This window comes from Malus sylvestris, chromosome 2 (assembly GCF_916048215.2).
Source record: "Malus sylvestris chromosome 2, drMalSylv7.2, whole genome shotgun sequence".
Classification (NCBI taxonomy): Eukaryota; Viridiplantae; Streptophyta; class Magnoliopsida; order Rosales; family Rosaceae; genus Malus; species Malus sylvestris.
Window position 1 is genome coordinate 1,991,344 of NC_062261.1, and position 20,893 is coordinate 2,012,236.

At 35.5% G+C, this 20,893-nt stretch overlaps 1 protein-coding gene and 1 long non-coding RNA gene across 2 annotated transcripts in view; one reads left to right on the top strand and one right to left on the bottom strand.

The window, feature by feature from the left end:
- LOC126592363 (uncharacterized) overlaps positions 1-20,893 on the bottom strand; it is a 212,057-nt gene that overhangs the window by 161,267 nt on the left and 29,897 nt on the right. The window lies entirely within an intron of this gene.
- Positions 1,369-3,470, top strand: LOC126592522 (uncharacterized). The gene is made up of 3 exons (XR_007612666.1): positions 1,369-1,629; positions 1,731-1,799; positions 3,294-3,470. It is a non-coding gene; the product is annotated as an uncharacterized LOC126592522 (long non-coding RNA).

A 20,893-nucleotide genomic window follows, 5' to 3' on the forward strand; every position in this document is an offset into this window, starting at 1 on the left:
TCAAAGTGCCGAATCTTGGAGTTACCATTTTGGTTTCTACAACAGTAAGTTGTTTTACAATACTTTTGAGCTGGTGTTCTTTTGTTTTCGCAAAAGCTTCCTTCTTAATTTCTTCTTCTTGTTTACGGGAATGTTCATATGTAATCTGTCTGTCTGCAATATTTGATGGATGCAGGTTCTCTACCATATTTGAGCCTCCTCTACGGGAAGTCGACGGAAGAAGAAGAGGAAAAAAGCTCGAGATGAAACACCCCAACCCCATTTGTTAATTAAAAATTGTTTTAAAGCCTTAATTGGTGAGCTCGTGGGGCCCACCTTGTGTTTATTTTATGTTTTCTGGTCTCCATCTCTTCTCTCAGTTCTCTCTTCTCCCTCACCTCTCCTGCAACTCTCTCTCCCTCACTCTCTCGGCTCTCTCTATCTCAACCCTTCCGAGAGTTTTTCTTACTAACAAACATCACCATCGTCTTTATTTGGTTTGGGTATGGCACTGTTGCGACATGGTACTAGAGTTTCTACAGGTAACATTGGTTGTTAGAGGAGTTGTGTGAGCTTGTATTCGGAGGATCGAATTTACGACGTGTGAAATTATTCATCATCAGGAAATTACTGCTTGCTTATCGAGACAACAAATGTGTGATCGATATCACGGGCGGCCGATCGGTATATCGATAGCTTATTTGTTGGGTTCATTAGGCAAGTTGGCAAGAAGATTCGTCTACAACAGCTGGTGCAGATTCAGAATTGTTCTTCTTGGGACTCGACCCAAAGACACATCTATTTTCGGAGTACGTGACATTTCGAATTCTTGGGCAAGACCCACTCTCATTTTCAGTTTTGGTTTTTCAGTAAAAGTATTTTAATTTCCATTACTAGTTATTTGTTTTTGTCGTTACAAATGTTTTGGAAAAGTATTTCTGTTTTCGTTTTTAAGTTGATTCGAGTTTTTGGAATATATGTTAGTACATATCTATTTTGGCGTTATCTAGCCTTAAATTATTTTGTGTTTTCGACTTTATATTTTATTAAAGTATGTTTCCTATTTTTACACTGATGGGGAAATAAAGTTTGAGCCTGGAGGCACGGAAGATGGAATCATTGCAACCCGATCGCGACGGGATGGCATTTTTCCTTTTGTGCAACCGCTCTGATTTGATTTCTTCGTTACGTATATATATGTGTATCCTTTTTCGTATTTTTGAGTTTTTCAGTGTAGTATGTTATCTTAAATTTCGAGGATGAAATTTTTTTATAAGGGTGGTAGATTGAAACACTCCAACCCCATTTGTTAATTAAAAATTGTTTTAAAGCCTTAATTGGTGAGCCCGTGGGGCCCACCTTGTTTTATTTTATGTTTTCTGGTCTCCCTCTCTTATCTCAGTTCTCTCTTCTCCCTCACCTCTCCCGCAACTCTCTCTCCCTCACTCTCTCAGCTCTCTCTATCTCAACCCTTCCGAGAGTTTTTCTTACCAACAAACATCACCATCGTCTTTATCTCGTCGCTACGAACTCAACCATAGTATTGGCATCTTGAAAGTCAAACCACGAAGCCCGTACACGAGCTCGGCGAGCACCGCCCCTTTCGAGGCCATTTACGGCCAAACCATGGCAAGTTGGCCGGCGTGTAAGGTATAAATCTCTTCGTCTCGTTGAGAACTATAACTTTCCTTTTTGTTTCACTCAATTTCATTGAGTATTGAAGAAGTTATACTCATTTGAATCTTACCCAGTTTCCGGCGAGTCCGACGGCTTTCGAGGCGTTTTCCGGCCAAACCACGGCGAGTTATATGTCGTGTGAGGTACCATTCTCTTCGTCTCTTTAAGGGCTACAACTTTCGTTTTTTTCTCGCTTGATTTCGTTGTGTAGTGACAAAGTTATAGTCGTTTAAAGTTGGGTGGTTTTCCGGCCGAATCTCCGGCCTTCTTCCTCGGCAACCAGGCCTTTCAGGCCATTAGAACCCCCCGGGCCTTAGCCAATTGGGCTAGCCCAGTAACCCAGCCCGCACCCTTTTATTTTTAAGTTATTTTGTTTTCAAGACCCAAAAGGCCACGGGCCTTAATACTGAAGGTCCTTGGGCCAATTTCTGTCAAAGGGCTTAAAGCCCTGCCCTTTGTGAGGCCTTAGGGCCGGCTTTGGTGTGAATGGGCTGTGTGTGTGTGTGTGTGTGGGTTTAAAGCCCAAACCACCATTTTTCATCCTAAACCATTTTTAACCCAAAAACCCAATAGGTCCTAACCCTATTTAACCTAAACCTAAACCCTAATCCGGATTTCAAGCCTAAAACCCGTTTGACCTAATTTGACCGTTGACCCCCGGTCAACGTTGACTTTAGGGTTGACTTTTCGGGTTTTCGTCCGGGACCCTTCTTAGGGTAATTCGACGTTCTGAATCCATTTCCAATGTCCGTTTTCCCAAATTCAATTGCTATTATATAGTTTTATTTATTGGACTTTTTATGTGCTTAGGGGCAATTATTGTGACGTTTCCGTCTTCACTAGTGGCGCAGTTTTTGGCGGCTAAGTACTATGAGTGGACCCCTTCTAAAATTACATGATTTGATAATTTAATTGCATAAATGATTAGCATGCCTACGGATTTATAATTTGATTTATGTGAAACCTATTGATTTAATATATTGATTATCGTCTCGTGTTTTGGTGAGGAATTAATTGTTAGCCTATATTGAGCTATATTTTAATATATCGTATTTTCTATTAAAACCATGAACTGGTAGACTATCTGATAGATGACGATAGGATGCTAGAACATGTTTTTGAACCCTCTTTATAGTGTAGACGATGATCGGTAACCTATGCTATGAAGTGGTTATTTAAGAGAGCCGTAACTATTTGTGCGTACCTAGTGGATACTATGCCGCCTGGGGCGAGAATCTGGTGTTGGCATTTAGGCTGGGAGAAATAATCCCTAGCGAAAGGCTGAGGGACACGGTGACAGGCATTGGGCCGGGAGAGAGTTATCTCTGGCTACGGGCACAGAGACTTAGGTGTAGGCATTGGGCCGGGAGTTATATTTATTCGGTGATCTTACTAGCAGCACACCGCGCTTACGAGACGATTTATGAGACGTTTAATATTTTGATTTCTGCAATGAGTTTCCGCGATATGGCTTTTGAGATATTTTGGCATGCTAGGATTTTGATTTAAATCCATCACTTATTATGCTAGTAGTTTTCATTTATATAAACTGTGGGGGTTAGTATCTTGATAACTGTTTTATTATTATTGTATATATGAACTTGGTCCACTCACCTTTGTTTTGCGCCCCCATTCAGGACTTAGAATCAAGGCACCTAATCCCGGCGTGAAGGCACTTCCGCAGCAGCATCTTCGAATCCTCTCGATGTAGGACCTACTCCTTTATTCATTAAATTTTATCTTAATTCTTTTTAGTGATTAGGTTTGTATGCTCTAAACACGTTCCTAAATTATTAATTCTTCGTATTTTTAAATTTCTAACCCTTATTTATTTCTTATTCTTAGTTTTTGTATCAATTAATGGCTTTCGTCACCCTCGGGTATCGGCCAGCACGTGTCTATCCTGGTATTCAAGGAATATCAGGGTCGGGGCGTGTCACGAGAACTGGTTAATGCTCTGGATGAAGGCATTACTAGCTTGAGCTTCCGCGTAACTCGCTTTGCATTGTATGAAATCGACTACGATGACAAATCTCTGAAATCTTGGACGAAGATTGATGACATCGGCCATTAGACAAGTTCTGAATTCATATAATTGCAAGCAAGTTAGTAACCTAACGTTCATACATACATACATGTTGCCCAAATTTGATACATCATGGATGAGATAATAAGTGGAAATCTTTGATGAATGTAACCTAACGTAGCCTGCTAACGGAGAGATTTTTTCGGTGTACTTTGAACATTGTCATTGTGATAAAATAGTTCTAATCAATTGTAACGCATGTATTTAATTACATCGCGTGACATGTTCTCGAGGTACACACAAAGAGAAGAAAAAGATATAAATTAGGTTATTCACACTTGGAAACAAGATCGATTGATCCCCTTATGAATTTCAATGTGATCTTGAAGTAGTATTTAACTCTTTCCTTGAATTTGATCGATCTCCTAGTCAATTTTTTGTCCTCATATCGAATGAATTGAATAAATTTATGGACAGAATTTAACAAGAGTATAAAACACCCAGGGTTTGAAGTCATGCTAGTTGCTGCAGTATCATCACCACCACCGCTCCCATTCCATCTTTTCTAGACTTCTGGTCGTCCACTGCCACAACCACCGCCATCATCACTATCAGCACCACTATACCACTCGGTTGGACTTCTAGTCATGCATGCACCTAGATGTTCCTAAACGTATTTTTGATGTGATGCACGGGACAAATATGTTTCACAATTTGCTTAAAAGAAATCATTGTCCATGAGATATTATTGTGTTGGAACAAGACAAATATTGGTCACTTACGTGTACCTTAATTCTGCATATCATTTTTTACGAATAAACGGTTAAAATTTAACTAAATAGTATGTTTTGATTCTTTTACTTTTGAGCCAATAAGCCAAGAGGAAGAGGAGTGTAGGTAAGCCAAATTACACACGTGCAAATTGCAGGGGAAGCCAACAAAGGTGGAGGTTGAAAGTTTGATTAATGTCGTTTATTGAATAATCACGTGATGATGTTGGATAATGGATAGTGACCCACCTGAATATTTTTGTTGCTGGTTAGAATTTTGTATTTTGAGGAATCTTCATGAACATATTGGAAATGTTGTCAATTTTGATAGAATGTAGATTTAAATTGGAATTTCAACAAAAGTATAACTTGAAATAAGTCTGGTAAATTGTCGTATGATTCGTTAGTCCAATACGAAATGATATGGAAATAATAGGTTTTGGATCAACTTGTTAATGATTCAGATCTTTAACGGATGACCCGTTAAGAATATGATAAAATATTGTTTTGCATATCTAAACATTAGGGATTGCAATTTCTTGCATAACCCATTATCCGACATGAAACATTATTAGTTAACGAATCAAGGTGTTATCGGGTCACATATTAAGAACATTTTAAGATAACGGGTATGACACAAACACAACAAATACAACCTGTTTGTCATGCCTAACTTGAAAGCTATTAAATATTTACATGAAAATAAGTTTTACTGAATAATATTTTGGTGTGGTTCAACCTGCTAAGTATTTCGACTTTTTAAATAATCTTCACAACTCAATTTCTTAAAATCAGTTTTCACCGTTCATTTTTTGAATTACATAGCAATTCTGGAGAAATTGTAGAGACTAAGATAATGCAAGTTGCCAACTACATTAACCTGACGCTGCCAACTTTACATCTCATTTTCATAGGGACAAGGATTGTCTGCCCTCCTTATTCCCGTGCCTTCCCATATCCTCCTGTTTGTGTGGTCAGGGTTAAGTTACGTCAATATTTTATATTACTATTTATTTTTGTCTTATTATCTCTATAAAAAAAATATAAAATGTTGACGTGGCTTAACCGTGACCACAGAAAACAGGAGGGCACGGAAAGGCACGGATACAAGGAGGGCAGACAATCCTTGTCCTTTTCATAGCTCGATTCATAGGATCCACGTCAGACTGAATCATTTTTTTATCTCTTTCAATATATAATAATTGGTTACGTATAAATATTAAATTTTCAATAGTATTACACATGTGCAGATAATATCCCAATTATTGTTTTCCTTCCAAGAATTCGCCAACGCACAACTTGGAGTCCATCGCGACCATTCCACGTGTCACCTTCTCATCTATATAATAGGTTTCCAAATGAACCAAAGACAACTTGAGAAGAACTTCTACGTAACGTGAATGTTATTGTAACAGAATATGAATTAATAATGGATTATCGTGTGGGAAATAAACGTATGATATTGTGTTTAATGCGTTTAGAAAATCAAAATGTGTTGTTCTCGTTCTAGATAAGTTCTTATTCCGTGCACATGAAAACCCCATTATAATAAGGTTACTGAGAGGTCTGGCAAACGGATCGTGTTTGTGTTGTTTCGTGTCTTATCCGTTACCAAACTTGTTATTTTAATAGTTCTTAACCTGTGACTCAATAACGACCCGATTAGTTAACGAGTCGTGTCGTTTCGTGTCAGGTTAATAGATTAACAAGAAATTGTCATGCGTAATGTCTAAATCTGACAAATGATATCTTATTGGATTCTTAACGGACGACCCGACAATGATGTGACGTGCTAATAGATTTTTAACAAGTTACTTGATAACGACTCGACTTAACAAGTTAACCCGAAATTATTTATTTCGTATTATTCGTATCAAATTAACGGGTCACATAACAAATTGTTTGGGCTACCTACTCAAATACGGGATCTTATCCTTATGCAAACGTGGAAGATCAATGATTTGATAATAATGGACCATTATCCAATAATCAATTTCTTAACGCAATGATCATAAATTGTCACTTAAACTGATACAAAGAAAAGTTCAATTTTATTTTTGTCTTAGAAAGTAAATAGTCGGCCTCCACGTGTGATGAATGTAAAGAAAGTAACGCGTTTTTGTTTATTTTTGGCGCGTAGTTGGTGGGAGAGTACTGAGTACGTGGACACAGATCAGCGCACTTGACAAACTAATTCAAAGAGTTATGGGTATTGGGCTCGGACCTGACTTCTCTACCCTTTCAATTTTCATACACTATCATTTCCTCTTATTTGTGCGGTCACGGTTAAGTCATGTCAATATTTTATATAACTATTGCTTTTTATCTTATTACCCCTATAAAAAAATCAATATAAATGTTGACATGACTTAACCATGACCGCACAAAATAGGAGAGGATGAGAGTGTATGAGAACTGGAAGGGCAAAGAAACCGGATCCATTGGGCTCTAGCACCTAGGAGAATAATTACAATTCAACGAATTGGAACCATGGGCTGATCATCTTGGAACAAGTGGGTCAGCTATCCTCAAGCTAAGAAATCTTTTATGGAAGAGTTGGATGATGTCTTTCGACTGCTCGATGAATTACTTCTATAGCTACTGAATAGGATAGTTGCTAGCTAAATGTCTTTGTATGCGTTGCTATGAGAATTTGTCGATAGGTTCACTCAGCTTGCTTGCTAAAAATTATTGACATCAATGGATATGCTTATTCGAAAGTTATTGACATATGTCGACAAGTGTGGAAGTTATTGACATATGTCGACAAGTGTGCAATATGACTTGGTAAATAACTTATAGCCTATCAAGGCTTGAAGAAATGTCAATTTGCATGCTTTCCTTCCAAAAAAGATTACGCGTTGCACATGTTACTTTTACTGATAACATAAAGTTCTTTTATTTTTTTGTTGCAAAACCCTGTTTTTGTTTACCCTTATTATGTGTTATCCACTTACGAAATCCGAAAGGTTATGTTTGAGTGATAGTATATATGTGTGTGCGCCCCAAGATTTAGTGTATTAGTTGAGTAGTCGAACCATTTCTTTCTCTATTTCTCTCTGTGTCTGTCAATAATTTAACTGTTTCATGGACTTTCAATTGTGCAGTTCAATTCCTACACACCCACCTCCCTCAGCAACACAAACAGTCCGCCTTAGGAACTTTGAATTTGGCAGTACAGGTGTTGATAATGAACAACCACAAGGGTATGCTTCAGTTGATTTTGGTTTTATTTCTCTTTTACGAATAATTCCTTTCAGTTTTTTTCCCACACGAAATCAACAGAGTGATCGGTTCAGTTCTCATAGCAATTTAATATAAAACCAAAATCAATTTGTTGGGTTTTTATTTAAGTGTGTAACCTTTAAATTTTGAAAGCGATTATCAACTATCATAAAGTTCTTTTATTTTTTTGTTGCAAAACCCTGTTTTTGTTTATCCTTATTATGTGTTATCCACTTACGAAATCCGAAAGGTTATGTTTGAGTGATAGTGTATATGTGTGTGCGCCCCAAGATTTAGTGTATTAGTTGAGCAGTCGAACCATTTCTTTCTCTATTTCTCTCTGTGTCTGTCAATAATTTAACTGTTTCATGGACTTTCAATTATACAGTTTAATTCCTACACACCCACCTCCCTCAGCAACACAAACAGTCCGCCTCATGAACTTTGAATTTGGCAGTACAGGTGTTCATAATGAACAACCACAAGGGTATGCTTCAGTTGATTTTGGTTTTATTTCTCTTTTAAGAATAAGTCCTTTCAGTTTTTTTCTCACTTGAAATCAACGGAGTGATCGATTCAGTTCTCCTAGCAATTTGATATAAAACCAAAATCAATTTGTTGAGTTTTTATTTAAGTGTGTAACCTTTAAATATTGAAAGCGATTATCAACTATCATAAAGTTCTTTTATTTTTTTGTTGCAAAACCCTGTTTTTGTTTATCCTTATTATGTGTTATCCACTTACGAAATCCGAAAGGTTATGTTAGAGTGATAGTGTATATGTGTGTGCGCCCCAAGATTTAGTGTATTAGTTGAGTAGTCGAACCATTTCTTTCTCTATTTCTCTCTGTGTCTGTCAATAATTTACCTGTTTAATGGACTTTCAATTGTGCAGTTCAATTCCGACACACCCACCTCCCTCAGCAACACAAACATTCCGCCTCAGGAACTTTGAATTTGGCAGTACAGGTGTTTATAATGACAAACCACAAGGGGATGCTTCAGTTGATTTTGGTTTTATTTCTCTTTTCAGAATAATTCCTTTCAGTTTTTTTCTCACTCGAAATCAACGGAGTGATCGGTTCAGTTCTCATAGCAATTTGATATAAAACCAAAATCAATTTGTTGAGTTTTTAATTAAGTGTGTAACCTTTAAATTTTGAAAGCGATTATCAACTATCATAAAGTTCTTTTATTTTTTTGTTGCAAAACCCTGTTTTTGTTTATCCTTATTATGTGTTATCCACTTACGAAATCCGAAAGGTTATGTTTGAGTGATAGTGTATATGTGTGTGCGCCCCAAGATTTAGTGTATTAGTTGAGTAGTCGAACCATTTCTTTCTCTATTTCTCTCTGTGTCTGTCAATAATTTAACTGTTTCATGGACTTTCAATTGTGCAGTTCAATTCCTACACACCCACATCCCTCAGCAACACAAACAGTCTGCCTCAGGAACTTTGAATTTGGCAGTACAAGTGTTGATAATGAACAACCACAGGGGTATGCTTCAGTTGATTTTGGTTTTATTTCTCTTTTAAGAATAAGTCCTTTCAGATTTTTTTCTCACTCGAAATCAACGGAGTGATCGGTTCAGTTCTCATATGAATTTGATATAAAAGCAAAATAAATTTGTTGGGTTTTTATTTAAGTGTGTAACCTTTAAATATTGAAAGCGATTGTCAACTATCACAAAGTTCTTTTATTTTTTTGTTGCAAAACCCTGTTTTTGTTTATCCTTATTATGTGTTATCCACTTACGAAATCCGAAAGGTTATGTTTGAGTGATAGTGTATATGTGTGTGCACCCCAAGATTTAGTGTATTAGTTGAGTAGTCGAACCATTTCTTTCTCTATTTCTCTCTGTGTCTGTCAATAATTTACCAGTTTAATGGACTTTCAATTGTGCAGTTCAATTCCGACACACCTACCTCCCTCATCAACACAAACATTCCGCCTCAGGAACTTTGAATTTGGCAGTACAGGTGTTTATAATGACAAACCACAAGGGGATGCTTCAGTTGATTTTGGTTTTATTTCTCTTTTCAGAATAATTCCTTTCAGTTTTTTTCTCACTCGAAATCAACGGAGTGATCGGTTCAGTTCTCATAGCAATTTGATATAAAACCAAAATCAATTTGTTGAGTTTTTAATTAAGTGTGTAACCTTTAAATTTTGAAAGCGATTATCAACTATCATAAAGTTCTTTTATTTTTTTGTTGCAAAACCCTGTTTTTGTTTATCCTTATTATGTGTTATCCACTTACGAAATCCGAAAGGTTATGTTTGAGTGATAGTGTATATGTGTGTGCGCCCCAAGATTTAGTGTATTAGTTGAGTAGTCGAACCATTTCTTTCTCTATTTCTCTCTGTGTCTGTCAATAATTTAACTGTTTCATGGACTTTCAATTGTGCAGTTCAATTCCTACACACCCACATCCCTCAGCAACACAAACAGTCTGCCTCAGGAACTTTGAATTTGGCAGTACAAGTGTTGATAATGAACAACCACAGGGGTATGCTTCAGTTGATTTTGGTTTTATTTCTCTTTTAAGAATAAGTCCTTTCAGATTTTTTCTCACTCGAAATCAACGGAGTGATCGGTTCAGTTCTCATAGCAATTTGATATAAAAGCAAAATAAATTTGTTGGGTTTTTATTTAAGTGTGTAACCTTTAAATATTGAAAGCGATTGTCAACTATCACAAAGTTCTTTTATTTTTTTGTTGCAAAACCCTGTTTTGGTTTATCCTTATTATGTGTTATCCACTTACGAAATCCGAAAGGTTATGTTTGAGTGATAGTGTATATGTGTGTGCACCCCAAGATTTAGTGTATTAGTTGAGTAGTCGAACCATTTCTTTCTCTATTTCTCTCTGTGTCTGTCAATAATTTACCTGTTTAATGGACTTTCAATTGTGCAGTTCAATTCCTATACACCCACCTCCCTCAGCAACACAAACAGTCCGCCTCAGGAACTTTGAATTTGGCAGTACAGGTGTTGATAATGACAAACCACAAGGGTATGCTTCAGTTGATTTTGGTTTTATTTCTCTTTTAAGAATAATTCCTTTCAGTTTTTTTCTCACTCGAAATCAACGGAGTGATCGGTTCAGTTCTCATAGCAATTTGATATAAAACCAAAATAAATTTGTTGGGTTTTTATTTAAGTGTGTAACCTTTAAATTTTGAAAGCGATTATCAACTATCATAAAGTTCTTTTATTTTTTTGTTGCAAAACCCTGTTTTTGTTTATCCTTATTTTATGTTATCCACTTACGAAATCCGAAAGGTTATGTTTGAGTGATAGTGTATATGTGTGTGCACCCCAAGATTTAGTGTATTAGTTGAGTAGTCGAACCATTTCTTTCTCTATTTCTCTCTGTGTCTGTCAATAATTTAACTGTTTCATGGACTTTCAATTGTGCATTTCAATTCCTACACACCCACTTCCCTCAGCAACACAAACAGTCCGCCTCAGGAACTTTGAATTTGGTAGTACAAGTGTTGATAATGAACAACCACAAGGGTATGCTTCAGTTGATTTTGGTTTTATTTCCCTTTTAAGAATAATTCTTTTCAGTTTTTTTCTCACTCGAAATCAACGGAGTGATCAGTTCAGTTCTCATAGCAATTTGATATAAAAGCAAAATCAATTTGTTGGGTTTTTATTTAAGTGTGTAACCTTTAAATTTTGAAAGCGATTGTCAACTATCAGAAAGTTCTTTTATTTTTTTGTTGCAAAACCCTGTTTTTGTTTATCCTTTTTATGTGTTATCCACTTACGAAATCCGAAAGGTTATGTTTGAGTGATAGTGTATATGTGTGTGCGCCCCAAGATTTAGTGTATTAGTTGAGTAGTCGAACCATTTCTTTCTCTATTTCTCTATGTGTCTGTCAATAATTTAACTGTTTCATGGACTTTGAATTGTGCAGTTCAATTCCTACACACCCACATCCCTCAGCAACACAAACAGTCCGCCTCAGGAACTTTGAATTTGGCAGTACAGGTGTTGATAATGAACAACAACAAGGGTATGCTTCAGTTGATTTTGGTTTTATTTCTCTTTTAAGAATAATTCCTTTCAGTTTTTTTTCTCACTCGAAATCAACGGAGTGATCGGTTCAGTTCTCATATGAATTTGATATAAAACAAAAATCAATTTGTTGGGTTTTTATTTAAGTGTGTAACCTTTAAATTTTGAAAGCGATTATCAACTATCATAAAGTTCTTTTATTTTTTTGTTGCAAAACCCTGTTTTTGTTTATCCTTATTATGTGTTATCCACTTACGAAATCCGAAAGGTTATGTTTGAGTGATAGTGTATATGTGTGAGCGCCCAAAGATTTAGTGTATTAGTTGAGTAGTCGAACCATTTCTTTCTCTATTTTTCTCTGTGTCTGTCAATAATTTAACTGATTCATGAAATTTCAATTGTGCAGTTCAATTCGTACACACCCACCTCCCTCAACAACACAAACAGTCCGCCTCAGGAACTTTGAATTTGGCAGTACAAGTGTTGATAATGAACAACCACAAGGGTATGCTTCAATTGATTTTGGTTTTATTTCTCTTTTAAGAATAAGTCCTTTCAGATTTTTTCTCACTCGAAATCAACGGAGTGATCGGTTCAGTTGTCAAGGCAATTTGATATAAAAGCAAAATAAATTTGTTGGGTTTTTATTTAAGTGTGTAACCTTTAAATATGGAAAGCGATTGTCAACTATCCAAAAGTTCTTTTATTTTTTTGTTGCAAAACCCTGTTTTTGTTTATCCTTAGTATGTGTTATCCACTTATGAAATCTGAAAGGTTATGTTTGAGTGATAGTGTGTATGTGTGTGCGCCCCAAGATTTAGTGTATTAGTTAAGTAGTCGAACCATTTCTTTCTCTATTTCTCTCTGTGTCTGTCAATAATTTAACTGTTTCATAGACTTTCAATTGTGCAGTTCAATTTCCTACACACCCACCTCCCTCAGCAACACAAACAGTCCGCCTCAGGATCTTTGAATTTGGCAGTACCGGTGTTGATAATGACAAACCACAAGGGTATGCTTCAGTTGATTTTGGTTTTATTTCTCTTTTAAGAATAATTCCTTTCAGTTTTTTTCTCACTCGAAATCAACGGAGTGATCTGTTCAGTTCTCATAGCAATTTGATATAAAACCAAAATAAATTTGTTGGGTTTTTATTTAAGTGTGTAACCTTTAAATTTTGAAAGCGATTATCAACTATCATAAAGTTCTTTTATTTTTTTGTTGCAAAACCCTGTTTTTGTTTATCCTTATTTTGTGTTATCCACTTACGAAATCCGAAAGGTTATGTTTGAGTGATAGTGTATATGTGTGTGCACCCCAAGATTTAGTGTATTAGTTGAGTAGTCGAACCATTTCCTTCTCTATTTCTCTCTGTTTCTGTCAATAATTTAACTGTTTCATCGACTTTCAATTGTGCAATTCAATTCCTACACACCCACCTCCCTCAGCAACACAAACAGTCCGCCTCAGAAACTTTGAATTTGGCAGTACAAGTGTTGATAATGAACAACCACAAGGGTATGATTCAGTTGATTTTGGTTTTATTTCCCTTTTAAGAATAATTCCTTTCAGTTTTTTTCTCACTTGAAATCAACGGAGTGATCGGTTCAGTTCTCATAGCAATTTGATATAAAAGCAAAATCAATTTGTTGGGTTTTTATTTAAGTGTGTAACCTTTAAATTTTGAAAGCAATTGTCAACTATCAAAAAGTTCTTTTATTTTTTTGTTGCAAAACCCTGTTTTTGTTTATCCTTATTATGTGTTATCCACTTACGAAATCCGAAAGGTTATGTTTGAGTGATAGTGTATATGTGTGTGCGCCCCAAGATTTAGTGTATTAGTTGAGCAGGCGAACCATTTCTTTCTCTATTTCTCTCTGTGTCTGTCAATAATTTAACTGTTTCATAGACTTTCAATTGTGCAGTTCAATTTCCTACACACCCACCTCCCTCAGCAACACAAACAGTCCGCCTCAGGAACTTTGAATTTGGCAGTACAGGTGTTGATATTGACAAACCACAAGGGTATGCTTCAGTTGATTTTCGTTTTATTTCTCTTTTAAGAATAATTCCTTTCAGTTTTTTTCTCACTCGAAAACAACGGAGTGTCGGTTCAGTTCTCATAGCAATTTGATATAAAACCAAAATCAATTTGTTGGGTTTTTATTTAAGTATGTAACCTTTAAATTTTGAAAGCGATTATCAACTATCATAAAGTTCTTTTATTTTTTTATTGCAAAACCCTGTTTTTGTTTATCCTTATTATGTGTTATCCACTTACGAAATCCGAAAGGTTATGTTTGAGTGATAGTGTATATGTGTGTGCACCCCAAGATTTAGTGTATTAGTTGAGTAGTCGAACCATTTCTTTCTCTATTTCTCTCTGTGTCTGTCAATAATTTAACTGTTTCATGGACTTTCAATTGTGCAATTCAATTCCTACACACCCACCTCCCTCAGCAACACAAACAGTCCGCCTCAGGAACTTTGAATTTGGCAGTACAAGTGTTGATAATGAACAACCACAAGGGTATGCTTCAGTTGATTTTGGTTTTATTTCTCTTTTAAGAATAATTCCTTTCAGTTTTTTTCTCACTCGAAATCAACGGAGTGATCGGTTCAGTTATCATAGCAATTTGATATAAAAGCAAAATCAATTTGTTGGGTTTTTATTTAAGTGTGTAACCTTTAAATTTTGAAAGCGATTATCAATTATCATAAGGTTCTTTTATTTTTTTGTTGCAAAACCCTGTTTTTGTTTATCCTTATTATGTGTTATCCACTGACGAAATCCGAAAGGTTATGTTTGAGTGATAATGTATATGTGTGTGCGCCCAAAGATTTAGTGTATTAGTTGAGTAGTCGAACCATTTGTTTCTCTATTTCTCTCTGTGTCTGTCAATAATTTAACTGATTCATGGAATTTCAATTGTGCAGTTCAATTCCTACACACCCACCTCCCTCAGCAACATAAACTGTTCGCCTCAGGAACTTTGAATTTGGCAGTACAGGTGTTGATAATGAACAACCACAAGGGTATGCTTCAGTTGATTTTGGTTTTATTTCTCTTTTAAGAATAATTCCTTTCAGTGTTTTTCTCACTCGAAATCAACGGAGTGATCTGTTCAGTTCTCATAACAATTTGATATAAAACAAAAATCAATTTGTTTGGTTTTTATTTAAGTGTGTAACCGTTAAATTTTGAAAGCGATTATCAACTATCATAAAGTTCTTTTATTTTTTTGTTGCAAAACCCTGTTTTTGTTTATCCTTATTATGTGTTATCCACTTTCGAAATCTGAAGGGTTATGTTTGAGTGATAGTGTATATGTGTGTGCGCCCGAAGATTTAGTGTATTAGTTGACTAGTCGAACCATTTCTTTCTCTATTTCTCTCTGTGTCTGTCAATAATTTAACTGTTTCATGGACTTTCAATTGTGCAATTCAATTCCTACACATCCACCTCCCTCAGCAACACAAACAGTCAACCTCAGGAACTTTGAATTTGGCAGTACAGGTGTTGATAATGAACAACCACAAGGGTATGCTTCAGTTGATTTTGGTTTTATTTCTCTTTTAAGAATAATTCCTTTCAGTTTTTTTCTCACTCGAAATCAACGGAGTGATCGGTTCAGTTTTCATAGCAATTTGATATAAAACCAAAATCAATTTTTTTGGTTTTTATTTAAGTGTGTAACCTTTAAATTTTGAAAGCGATTATCAACTATTATAAAGTTCTTTTATTTTTTTGTTGCAAAACCCTAATTTTGTTTATTCTTATTATGTGTTATCCACTTACGAAATCCAAAAGTTTATGTTTGAGTGATAGTGTATATGTGTGCGCCCCAAGATTTAGTGTATTAGTTGAGTAGTCGAACCATTTCTTTCTCTATTTCTCTCTGTGTCTGTCAATAATTTAACTGTTTCATGGACTGTCAATTGTGCAGTTCAATTCCTACACACCCACCTCCCTCAGCATAACAAACAGTCCGCCTCAGGAACTTTGAATTTGGCATTACAAGTGTTGAAAATGAACAACCACAAGGGTATGCTTCAGTTGATTTTGGTTTTATTTCTCTTTTCAGAATAATTTCTTTAAGTTTTTTTCTTAATCGAAATCAACGGAGTGATCGATTCAGTTCTCATAGCAATTTGATATAAAACAAATATCAATTTGTTGGGTTTTTATTTAAGTGTGTAACCTTTAAATATTGAAAGCGATTGTCAACTATCAAAAAGTTCTTTTATTTTTTTGTTGCAAAACCCTGTTTTTGTTTATCCTTATTATGTGTTATCCACTTACGAAATCCGAAAGGTTATGTTTGAGTGATAGTGTATATGTGTGTGCGCCCCAAGATTTAGTGTATTAGTTAAGTAGTCGAACCATTTCTTTCTTTATTTCTCTCTGTGTCTGTCAATAATTTAACTGTTTCATAGACTTTCAATTGTGCAGTTCAATTTCCTACACACCCACCTCCCTCAGCAACACAAACAGTCCGCCTCAGGAACTTTGAATTTGGCAGTACAGGTGTTGATAATGACAAACTACAAGGGTATGCTTCAGTTGATTTTGGTTTTATTTCTCTTTTAAGAATAATTCCTTTCAGTTTTTTTTCTCACTCGAAATCAACGGAGTGATCGGTTCAGTTCTCATAGCAATTTGATATAAAACCAAAATCAATTTGTTGGGTTTTTATTTAAGTGTGTAACCTTTAAATTTTGAAAGCGATTATCAACTATCATAAAGTTCTTTTATTTTTTTGTTGCAAAACCCTGTTTTTATTTATCCTTATTATGTGTTATCCACTTACGAAATCCGAATGGTTATGTTTGAGTGATAGTGTATATGTGTGTGCGCCTCAAGATTTAGTGTATTAGTTGAGCAGTCGAACCATTTCTTTCTCTATTTCTCTCTGTGTCTGTCAATAATTTAACTGTTTCATGGACTTTCAATTGTGCAATTCAATTCCTCACCACCCACCTCCATCAGCAACACAAACAGTCCGCCTCAGGAACTTTGAATTTGGCAGTACAAGTGTTGATAATGAAAAACCACAAGGGTATGATTCAATTGATTTTGGTTTTATTTCTCTTTTAAGAATAATTCCTTTCAGTTTTTTTTCTCACTCGAAATCAACGGAGTGATCGGTTCAGTTCTCATAGCAATTTGATATAAAAGCAAAATCAATTTGTTGGGTTTTTATTTAAGTGTGTAACCTTTAAATTTTGAAAGCGATTATCAATTATCATAAGGTTCTTTTATTTTTTTGTTGCAAAACCCTGTTTTTGTTTATCCTTATTATGTGTTATCCACTTACGAAATCCGAAATGTTATGTTTGAGTGATAGTGTATATGTGTGTGCACCCCAAGATTTAGTGTATTAGTTGAGTAGTCGAACCATTTCTTTCTCTATTTCTCTCTGTGCCTGTCAATAATTTAACTGTTTCATGGACTTTCAATTGTGCAGTTCAATTCCTACACACCCACCTCCCTCAGCAACAGAAACTGTCCGCCTCAGGAACTTTGAATTTGGCAGTACAGGTGTTAATAATGAACAACCACAAGGGTATGCTTCAGTTGATTTTGGTTTTATTTCTCTTTTCAGAATAATTCCTTTCAATGTTTTTCTCACTCGAAATCAACGGAGTGATCGGTTCAGTTCTCATAGCAATTTGATATAAAACCAAAATCAATTTGTTGGGTTTTTATTTAAGTGTGTAACCGTTAAATTTTGAAAGCGATTATCAACTATCATAAAGTTCTTTTATTTTTTTTTTGCAAAACCCTGTTTTTGTTTATCCTTATTATGTGTTATCCACTTATGAAATCTGAAGGGTTATGTTTGAGTGATAGTGTATATGTGTGTGCGCCCCAAGATTTAGTGTATTAGTTAAGTAGTCGAACCATTTCTTTCTCTATTTCTCTCTGTGTCCGTCAATAATTTAACTCTTTCATGGACTTTCAATTGTGCAGTTCAATTTCCTACACACCCACCTCCCTCAACAACACAAACAGTCCGCCTCAGGAACTTTGAATTTGGCAGTACAGGTGTTGATAATGAACAATCACAAAGGTATGCTTCAGTTGATTTTGGTTTTATTTCTCTTTTAAGAATAATTCCTTTCAGTTTTTTTCTCAATAATTTAACTGTTTCATGGACTTTCAATTGTGCAGTTCAATTCCTACACACCCACCTCCCTCAGCAACACAAATTGTCCACTTTGAATTTGGCAGTACAAGTGTTCCACAGCCTCCATCAGCAACACAAATAGTCCGCCCCAGGAACCTTGTATTGGGCGGTTCAAGTGTTGCACACCTACCTGTATCGGCAGCACAAACAGTCCAACGTGGACGTCGTACACAAACAAGGATTCGAATCAATGTAGCTACGAAAGGTAGGCGGTGATCGTACAAATTTCATGTGGATCCGAATGGGAAGGTGGCTGGCCTAAGGGTGCTGCTTGTGAACGAGACAAACGATCTACCACTGGATTACGACTTTTTCTTCAATCGGGACTACTTGAACGAAGATGTAAGTTTTCAAGCACAAGGGATGGTAGAGGCTGCGAAAGTCCCAAAAATTGAAGTGATGGACTTCAGCGCCAATTTCTAACTCAGAAAAGTATCACACGACGATGCAGGAGGGTTTTTTCGGTAATATTGTTTTGATCAAAATTGAAGTGATGGACTTCAGCGTCTATTTATACAGCTTACTATGGCGTTCCCATTACTTGTTTTGATCAAAATTTTATTATCGGTTTTATTTGTTCATAATTCTTTGATTGATGGAAAAGTGAATAGAAATTGAAGTTAGAGAAAATTTGATATGTTGTTGAGTAGACCATTACCCTTGCAAAAAGTTTGGGACCTTGTTGTCAAATTTCTCACTGAGCATGTGAGTTCATGATGATCATATGGCTCAATGGTTTCAAGCTAAGAAAGCAGCGTCCGTAAACATTATATATTATTACTTCCTTTAATTTCATTGACTTACTTCATTAGTATAAACCAAACCCTCCAAGTGAACACAACATATACCTATTAAAATTTGGACCAAGAAAAACAAATAATGGATAATAGTGTTCAAATTTGAACAACTTATAAAAAGTCTTGTCCCGTTCCATGCATAAAATTGTACCAAACAAGAGATGGAACATGGGTATTTTAGTCATTTTAATCTTTTGGTTCCGTTCCGTCTTGTTCGGTCCTGCGCGTACCAAATATAACACAAAACATCCGTTCCATCCCGTCCCGTCTCGTCCCATCCCGTCTGCGTACCAAACGCTACCTATCAGCACCACTATGCCAGTCGGTTGGACTTCTAGTCATGCATGCACCTAGATGTTCCTAAACGTATTTTTGATGTGATGCACGGGACAAATATGTTTTACAATCATTGTCCATAAGATATTATTGTGTTGGAACAAGACAAATATTGGTCACTTACGTTACGTGTACCTTAATTCTGCACATCATTTTTCACGAGTAAACAGTTAAAATTTAACAAAATAGTGTGTTTTGATTCTTTTACTTTTTGAGCCAATAAGCCAGGAGGAAGAGGAGTGCAGATAAGCCAAATTACACACGTTGCAAATTGCAGGGGAAGCCAACAAAGGTGGAGGTTGAAAGTTTGATTAATGTCGTTTATTGAATAATCATGTCATGTTGGATAATGGATAGTGACCCACCTGAATAATTTTGTTGCTGGTTAGAATTTTGTATTTTGAGGAATCTTCGTGGACATATTGGAAATGTTGTCAATTTTGATAGAATGTAGATTTAAACTGGAATTTCAACAAAAGTATAACTTGAAATAGGTCTTGTAAATTGTCATATGATTCGTTAATCCAATACGAAATGATATGGAAATAATAGTTTTGAATCAACTTGATAATGATTTGGATCTTTAACAGATGACCCGTTAAGAATATGATAAGATATCATTTTACATATCTAAACATTAGGGATTGCAATTTCTTGCATAACCTGTTATCCGACATGAAACATGATTAGTTAACAAATCGAGGTGTTATCGGGTCATCTGTTGAGAACCTTTTAAGATAACGGGTATAACACAAACACCACAAATACGATATGTTTGCCATGCCTAACTTGAAAGCTATTAAATATTTACATGGAAATAAGATTTACTGAATAATATTTCTTTGTAGTTCAACTTGCTAAGTATTTCGACTTCTTAAACAATCTTCACAGCTTGATTTTTTAAAATCAATCTTCATCTTTCATTTTTCGAATTACTTAGTAATTCTGGGAGAAATAGTAGAGACTTGAGAAATAGTAGAAGATAATTCAAGTTGCCAACTACAGTAAACTGACGCTGCCAACTTTACAACTCATTTTCATAGTTCGATTCAAAGGATCCACGTCAGACCGAATGATTTTTTTATCTCTTTCAATATATAATAATTGGTTACGTATAAATATTAAATTTTCAATACTATTATACATGTGCAGATAATATCCCAAATTATTGTTTTCCTTCCAAGAATTCACCAACACACAACTTGGAGTCCATCGCGACCATTCCACGGAAAAAGGATTCTCGCCAGATTCTTTTTCTATGGATTCAGTAATCGTAATCGTTTATCGTATATCATGCGGTCAGAAATTATTTTAAAATTTAAATTTTAAAATTAAATATAAATAGTATTTAAAGAAAATTGACCGCACGATGTACGATGAATTATTATCACAATCATAGCATCCCTAGGATCGATACAAAAAGGATCCGGTAGAATCCTTTTCCCATTCCACGTACCACCTTCTCATCTAAATAATAGGTTTCCAAATGAACCAAAGACAACTTGAGAAGAACCTCTACGTAACGTGAATGTTACTGTAATAGGATATGAATTAATAATAGATTATCGTGTGGGAAGTTAAAAACGTATGAGATTGTGTTTAATGCGTTTAGAAAATCAAAATGTGTTGTTCTCGTTCTAAATAAGTTCTTATTCCGTGCACATGAAAACCCCATTATAATAAGGTTATTGAGAGGTCTGGCAAAAGGATCGTGTTTGTGTTGTTTCGTGTCTTATCCGTTACTAAACTCGTTATTTTAATGGTTCTTAACAAGTGACTCAATAACGACCCGATTAGTTAACGAGTCGTGTCGTTTCGTGTCAGGTTAACAGATTAACAAGAAATTGTCATGCCTAATGT